This window comes from Porites lutea, chromosome 2, assembly GCF_958299795.1.
Source record: "Porites lutea chromosome 2, jaPorLute2.1, whole genome shotgun sequence".
Lineage (NCBI taxonomy): Eukaryota > Metazoa > Cnidaria > Anthozoa > Scleractinia > Poritidae > Porites > Porites lutea.
Window position 1 is genome coordinate 25108375 of NC_133202.1, and position 7946 is coordinate 25116320.

The 7946-nt window shown below is 38.5% G+C and overlaps 1 pseudogene; it reads left to right on the top strand.

Moving 5' to 3' along the window:
- The first annotated feature begins 605 nt into the window (after positions 1-605).
- Positions 606-4115, top strand: LOC140925904 (tyrosinase-like; annotated as a pseudogene).
- Positions 4116-7946: the final 3831 nt, after the last annotated feature.

Genomic DNA, 7946 nt, shown 5'->3' on the forward strand with positions numbered 1-7946 from the left:
CTTATGAAGGAGGTTGTGGATCAACATAGACTTGAAAAAAAAAAAAAACAGCCGAATAAATTGACTGAAGATACTAGTAGATATGTCCCTTATAAAAAGTCAGTTAGGATATAACACTGAATCCGTGTGTAGCTGAACAGGTCACCTACTTATGAGTAGGTCATACAAATGAAATAGACAATGTTAACTGAAATATACAATATTGAATGAAGACACAAGACACATATGATGGCTTATGAAACGGTTGAGCATTTACGATTAAACCTGCTTGTTAAAGTAAGCAATTGTGATCAGTTAGAGTTTCCTATGCAATGGGTTATTTGAAAAATTGAATGCACATCAATTCAGATGGTACTTACTTATAAAGTAATTCATCCACGTAGAATAGACAATGTTAATTAAAGAAGCGAGTAGATGTGTCGCTTATATATTTGATGTACTATTAGAGTTTTCTATTCAACGGATAAGTCGACTTATTACCCAAATTACGTATTAAGTATACAGTAAGTATAAGTCGTACACTTAAATTAGACAATATTTTAAAAGAAACGAGTAGATTATCTTGCTTTTGCAAGTCTTACAGGACGTTCAATAAATTTACAACTATGGCAGCTTTTGAAGTCGAGGTAGAGGCGATATGTCTCTTGTTGAGACTTTTATGATGAGGGAGTGTCTTGTCTCAAGACCACAATGCATTTATTTATGACAGTAATTCTGACAGGAATGACATCGTAGAGATCATCGCATACAGCTCCGCACAGCTGCTAAACACATCGAACACGCATTGTTAGTCGCCATGCATTTCTTGGAAATTGAATGGTGTGAGTAAGCTGACTCTCTTATATCTCAGCACTGGGGGTTAAAGGGTGAAATGCTTCCCTTCAAGGACTTCAAGAGTATGAGAAATCACGAAAAAGAGTTTTATACGTGAGAAGATTGTTTGCAAATTCGATGCCAGTTATACTTCAATGACGTGAATCATATATAGCTTGAGTTGGTGCAAATGTTTGCAAGACATCTGCATACACAGAAAGCAGTTCTCGAAAAGAACGATCATGACGGTTATGAATGTAAACATGAACGCATTTTTGTAAAATCGACAGTGCTTTCTGTTCGATTCTTATTTTTGTCTAAGGTTCAATCTTTTCTTTCTTTTGATGGTCGTTGTGCATTGTTTTTTTTTCTTACTTTGGCAAGACTCGGCATGGCCCCAGTAGTTCAAAAGCTAGATGGGGCTATCCATGGGATAAATCACTACCTAGTGGATAAGTATTAGGGAAGCCAATGACACTATCCACTGGATAAAGATTTATCCGGTGGATAGTGCTATCCAGCTTTTGAACAACTGGGGCCTTTGCATATTGCTAGTAGGTAAAAACGTGTTTTTATTTCTCATTTCATCAAGACAGAAAAAAATTACCTTGTATAATTTCTGAACAAAGTTAAAAGTAATACATTGATCTTTGTAAATTAAGAAGTTGTTTTGAAACAGTCTAGCCTATCTCCAGCGTATGCAAAATACGTAGCCTTTGTTTATTAAGGAAATCCCGAAGACAATGCGGAAGTTTACCCGTTTCCTGTGTTCCTACAGTAGATTAAGTTTGAAGGTGGAAATATCACGGTGAGGATAAAAGCTACCGGTAGACTTCAGTGACTAAAACACTGCGAGTCTGCAGTTAATTAAAAGACTTGTAATTAATTTTTAAGAGACAAAACTGGTACATTTTAACTTAAGTTTTTTTCAAATGAATGTCGCTTGGTTTAGCTTGATGTGGAGAGCGCATGTGTCGACAAAAACGAAGGGTGCTGAAGATTGCAAAGAGTTTTTACTGACAGAACCAACTAAACGATCTTAAGTATGTTACTGCAGAGTCTACTTGTACTTCTTCTTGTACTGTATCTCACATCAATCCAACCTAATGCTAATGAAAAAATAACTTTTGACAGCGTATTAAAACCGGCTGAAACCGTGTTTATCATATATGAATATGGCCCCAAGTGTTTCGATTCAGACCTGTTTCTTAAAATTAGTGGTTGTTCAAATGCCTATGTGGAATTAGCTTTAAAAAACATTCGGACCTGTGTCTGATAAATAGTGGTATCGACTGTACCTGTTTGACTTGGGAGAGAACCTTGCAGGAATCGGTAACGATGAAAACTTTGCTATGCCTTTTTGGGAAAGTATGAAACACAATGTGAGCCAGCTATTTGTTCTGAAGAGCTTCTTGGTGTAACGAACTAAGCTGGTGGAACTGTGAAGGGCAAATACTTTGACAACTGGTACGTCATTTGCACCAGTGAACAAACCCATTTCCCGACAAATATGTGTGGACCACACAACAAACAAGAAACCTGTTTTGGAAGAGATCACGCATTGAGAACGAAAAGGAAGAAAAAGTAAGAAAACAGAGATATACAATGACATTTCCAACCAAAGACGAAGTCAACTTTAATTTGCTCTCCGGTTTGAAACTTTTGACCTGCTACCCTATAGCAAAGAGTCAAGCTGCAATTCTAAAAACATCCTGGAAGGCTACGCCAGTACAAAGACCGGTTATCGTTTGCCAAATGTCCTCACCTTACACAACTAAGTTCACATAGTCGTGGGTGGAGCCATGGGGGATGTATCTTCTGCGTCAAACGACTCAATCTTTCCTCTTCATCATTTCTTTGTGGATCGTATTTATGAGAAATGGCTTCGCAAGTTCAGCAAGAACGCTTCTGTTCTAGCTTAACCGACAATTCACCCATCGGACACAACAAAGGTGACGTCATTGTACCACTTTATCCTGTGTATACTCATCAACGGATGTTTCAGAAGTCTCTCTTTCGAGTTCGGTTATGACTACGACGATGTCGACGAGAATGGTAAGTACACATGAAGGTTCTACATGACCTTCCTTTACTTCTTCTTTTACCTTGAATGTGATTTAGTGTAATTGTAGAGAAGCCTTTCAAGGTAAAATACATTTTATGTCACTCGAACCCCGCTGTACGGACACCCAGCGTTAATTACGAACAGTTTTCTTTGTTCCCGGGGAAAGCCATTTCCTCTCTTAGATTCAATCCCTTGGGAGTTCAAATGGCCCCAAAAGAAACTGAAAACAATGCTTCTGCAAAACAAACAAAGAGCATTATGGGTATGTTATGGCATTTTCTGTGGTGGTCAATAGTCGTTATTGTGAAAAACCGACACGTTCGTCTTTCCAGTCAACAAATATAAATTTCTCATAATTATATTAGGAGGGAGAAACTAACATTGAACATGCAGCTTAATCATCTGAGCTTACTCTTCTGTTTTAACTTGATTTTACTTTTACTTTCGTCATCATCATCAATATCGTGATCGTTATCATTACTTATTTTCTTTATTTTTGCTACATATTTTTATAGCTTTGAAGAGATTGAAAACGTTACGTTTTCCCTAATGTGTAATATTTGTTAAGTCACGCTTATTCAGGATAACGTTATGTAGATTCAAACAGACCTTTCCAGCTTAGGTTGTGTAGCAGGCGCCCATTGCGTCCAAGCGCCTTCTGTACGCAGGCTATATTTAGCTTGCATTTGTATGGTTTGTTTTATTAATTCAGACCACGTGATGTTCTCCAGGGAATTTGCCTTTTGTCCTGTCATAAATTATGCATACTTAATATGCACGTGGATGCACGCGCACAGGACAAAATTAGAAAGAGACAGTTCTCTGAAGTACCATCACTTAAATGGGGAAACAAAACATACAAGCTGAAAATGTCAATTGTTATCATGAGTTGATACATCGATCAGTGCCAATCGTATCATGCATCATGCACCATTTATTGTAACTTCAGTCATAAGTGTATCACTTTGTAACTGAACTGATCATTGATCGATCGAAACATGCCTTGCCCTCTAAAATCAGTAGTTGTTCATTTTTTACCGATTCTTATCCCAAATCTTTAACAATATTTATATCGTCAGGAAGATCTTCTGATGATGAGGGTGAATTAGAACCAATATCCTTGGGAGATCGTACAGTACCTTGTCCAAAGAAGACTTCAGCGGTGGATGCTGGGATGCGCCTGTGTGGGTTAATGGTGTCATTGCTGCCAGTATGGCAGTTATTACTTAGTGACTGAAGATTATAAAGCAAGAAAGAAAATAAAGGGACGGAGAAAGAGGATAATAGCCAAATATAATATAAAATGAAATAATATAATACAGTAGAATAGCTCCTTAGTAAATAAATAAGTAACTAAATAACTAAAGTTTTGAAGGTAGCAATTCACCGATCTAATCGAAATTTGGAAATGTTGCTTTTTCGAAGAGAGAAGAGAAAAACCAGTCAGGGAAAAGGAGAGAATCAACAACAAATTCAAACTTTCGTTGTTTCATTATGTTTGTTGCATATGGCGTCGACGCCGGGATTTGAACCTGGGTCACTTTGGTGAGAAGGGGAAAGGGGAGAGGCGGGGTCTAGTGCTCTCAGCACTGTTCTCGACCTTTGCTCCCCAATGTTAGAGAAGATTACATAAGAGTAGGGCTGAGAATATTCCAAACAGGGAGCTAAGCTGGGCACAGCAGAGTAGAGTAGAGTAGAACACAAGAGAAGTGCGTTTAGAGTTTAGTTAATAAAAAATACAGTGTATAGGGTTCTGTTAACTCAACCCTGGATACCTTGAATTTGCGTCAACGTGGACTCCCCAAGTGTATCACTGAGATTTTACTTTGGATAGTTTGAATCCCTGCTATTTTGAGCATTCTACAATGTCGAACCAACTATGTCTCCCTTTGAATAATTTTAGCACAGTTCTCTCAATATAACCTCCGTCGATATCCTTAAATATCAAAATGTGTATCTTGTTACCCTTCCTGTGCAGTTCAGTAAAGCATTTTATCCAATATGATAAAGAGAATGCGATTTGACATCAAATTTTCGCTTCTCCTTTGGAGAGTCGGGATTACGACATATGCAACTGCAAAAAGGGAGTGCAGGCATAAAATGTTTAAAAAAACCCTAACTTACAGACCAAAGGCCGGAAACAATGGCGGTCTTGACTCACTGTCCTAGCAACCTCTTCTTGCACAAAAACCTAGCCTTATAGCGGCCATAAAAAGGGAGTGTTGCGCCAGTATCATAGTCTATATGGACTTATGTAAGAAATCTAAATTATTTACTATTTGGCACTGAGTTTTTTATTGCCATTTTAAAAGCAAAAGTTCATATTTACAAACAAATTCATATACAGAAACTCCCAAACAACTATGGCTCATATCCTTTAGCTTTATAAAGCCTCCAGGTAATTGGCCGATAGTGTGGTGCGACCTTTACTAAAAGGGAACGTAGAAATTTGGCAACTTTGCGGCAAACAGTAAAAACGCATCATGTATTCTCTTACCTCCATTTTCGAATTAACATTCGAATTAATCAGGGGATGATATTTATAATGTGAGCCTGAGGAATGGCGAGGTACAAAGCCGTGCATCAATAATCAGTCAGCAGGATAGTGGTCGTCAGATCAAACGTGTCCTGCCAGGTCCAATTACTAGTAATAATTTTGGTTATACTTCTTGTGAAATAGACTAAAAAGAAATTGAGCGATAGTAAGAAATTTGTAATAAACATGCACAACCAATAAAACACAAAGACAGCACAAACGAACAACAGGCTTAAAAAACTACTTCACGAACTGCGCGCTCTACTCACTTCCTTTTTTCCTAAAACAGCTCCTTGACTTGCAAAAGTCAATTTTATCGAGAAAAGTCAAGAAACACATTGCGAGAATCACGGACCGCGATAACCAAATCTTATCATTTTTTTGGGGGTATTAATCATCGTTATCTCAGAAATTCTTCCACTGTTATATAACAACTTTTGGAAGTATCTTATTTTAAACTGTATGAACGAAAATATCTTCGTAATTATAAGCAAAAAACAAACAACAAAGATTGACGAGTCACTTTCAGATCAGTTTCGTCCGTCACAAAATGATCGATTGATACATATTTTCCAAAACGAAATATGCAGGGAGATATTAATTATTATTTTTTTTTTTAGAATTAGGAGTTGTAAAGTGATCGTACTTTGTTAGATGTAAAGGAGAGTGCATCAAAGTACGTAAAATTTGTGATGTTGCGAGCCTTTTTTCTGAGTTTCATTTGACCTGATCAAGCGCATGGTTGCTAAGCCCTTGTTCCACAGCTTTGCAGTAAGCCTCTGTGATTCAGCTAGGCGTCTGGCAGCTTTGTTTGTGCAAAATAATGTTTCCAAAGTTGAAAAAAAGGTTCCAATCTCAGTGTCCTTCTGCTGTAGTGCAAGCCTGTTCAGTTCTTTGGCATAAGTTTTTTTCTCATTAGCAGACCTTCCCAGTGTAGTAGAATTTCATCCTCCTTAAGGTCAAGCCTCGTATTAAACGGTATTACGGTTTTCAGGAACTGTTTTATGTAAAGCCATACCATAGTATCCCATAGCAGCAAACTCTTGGGCGTATCAGGCCAAAATTTATCCAAAATGTCTACTGAAATAGACATATTGGTCAGTGTCGCTAAGAGACATAACGTCATCGTTTTCATGTCTTTTTGATGAACGGATTTTAGGGTGCAAACCAAAAAAGGGCAATGTAGTAATTTTGGAAGTTCAGTTTTTTGTCTTTACTAAGTTCTTCACTGTCAGAATCGAATGATCCATATTAACGCGATTGGTTCACGGCGTTTAATTCCCATGATATCATTCACCTCCCTTTCAGCCTTGTCAGACGACGCGGTAACATTGATTTCTCTATTCTTCAGGCTTGTAGCTGGCAGGGTTGTGTTATCTTTACCGTCCTCTACTGTGACATTCCCAGACTTCTTGGACAAAGACTTGCTGTCAGACTTGCTGTAAGTCAGTGTCATCAACTGAATACTTGTAGCCAAGTTATCTGATCCTTATCACTGATGTCCAAAATGAACATGCCGTGATTCACAATCTAAAAAGGACGATAAGAATGTGCACAATATATGGTAGAGCCCTAATTGTCCACGTTAAGCTTTTATTTTTACTTAATTAGCCTGCGTGACAGGCGCCATTTTTTAAAAAAATGGATGCTGGGCCAAAGCCTTGGGGATGGGCGAGCTTATTGCACCTTTGTTTACCCCCCAAATTTGCATAGCCATTCTTTCCAATTTCTCCTGGGTATTACAGTCATCCCAAGAGAAATCGAAAACAATGGTCATCCAGAATTTTCTTTTTTTGGAGGAGGGGGGGGGGGGGGGTAAACAAGGTGCATTATGGTGTATGTGAAAATGGTGAATAAGCGAAAGTTTACATATATTATTGAAGCCCGACTTAAACGCTTCTGCAGGGTCGTGTTCAAAATGCAAGCCAGTCCATCAAGTCTGTAAAGGCGATTAGCATGTCAAAAGTTTGGCTACATTTTTGCTATTTTAGCCCCTTAATCGGCCATCGGCAGCCTTGTTTTCAGCATCAACAGGAAACTAGCGCGATCCCAACTGTGAACGCTTACTGTCTAAAACAACTTCTTAGTGAGATTTTTGGTAAAAGCTATCCGATATAGTGTGAAGTCTGTGAACACCCGCTTTCCGATATGTAACTCACTCTCCACTCTAGGGATCGGCGCGGCGCGGTTTCGCACTGTTACAGATCTAGAAAGCGCCTTTAAGCCAAACTTACGCCGTCTGCTGGACAAGAAGAATCCGATGCAGTAACTGCTCTGCGAGCAAATGCGTCTAAGTTTATGTCTTCGGTCACTCGATACCAATATATAGCCATTTCAAAACCAACTTCACTGCACTTGACTGACTGTTCCATGCTGGTGCGCATGCTAACCATGTGGAGTTGTTTCCTGCCGCATCTCGCTGGAAGATTTTTTGTTTTGCTGCGGTTGGATGCTTCCATGACTTGTTGATCATGATCGATGAGTCATTTTGTGGCTGGTTTTGATCAAATATGTCCATTTGTTGTTCCTCGT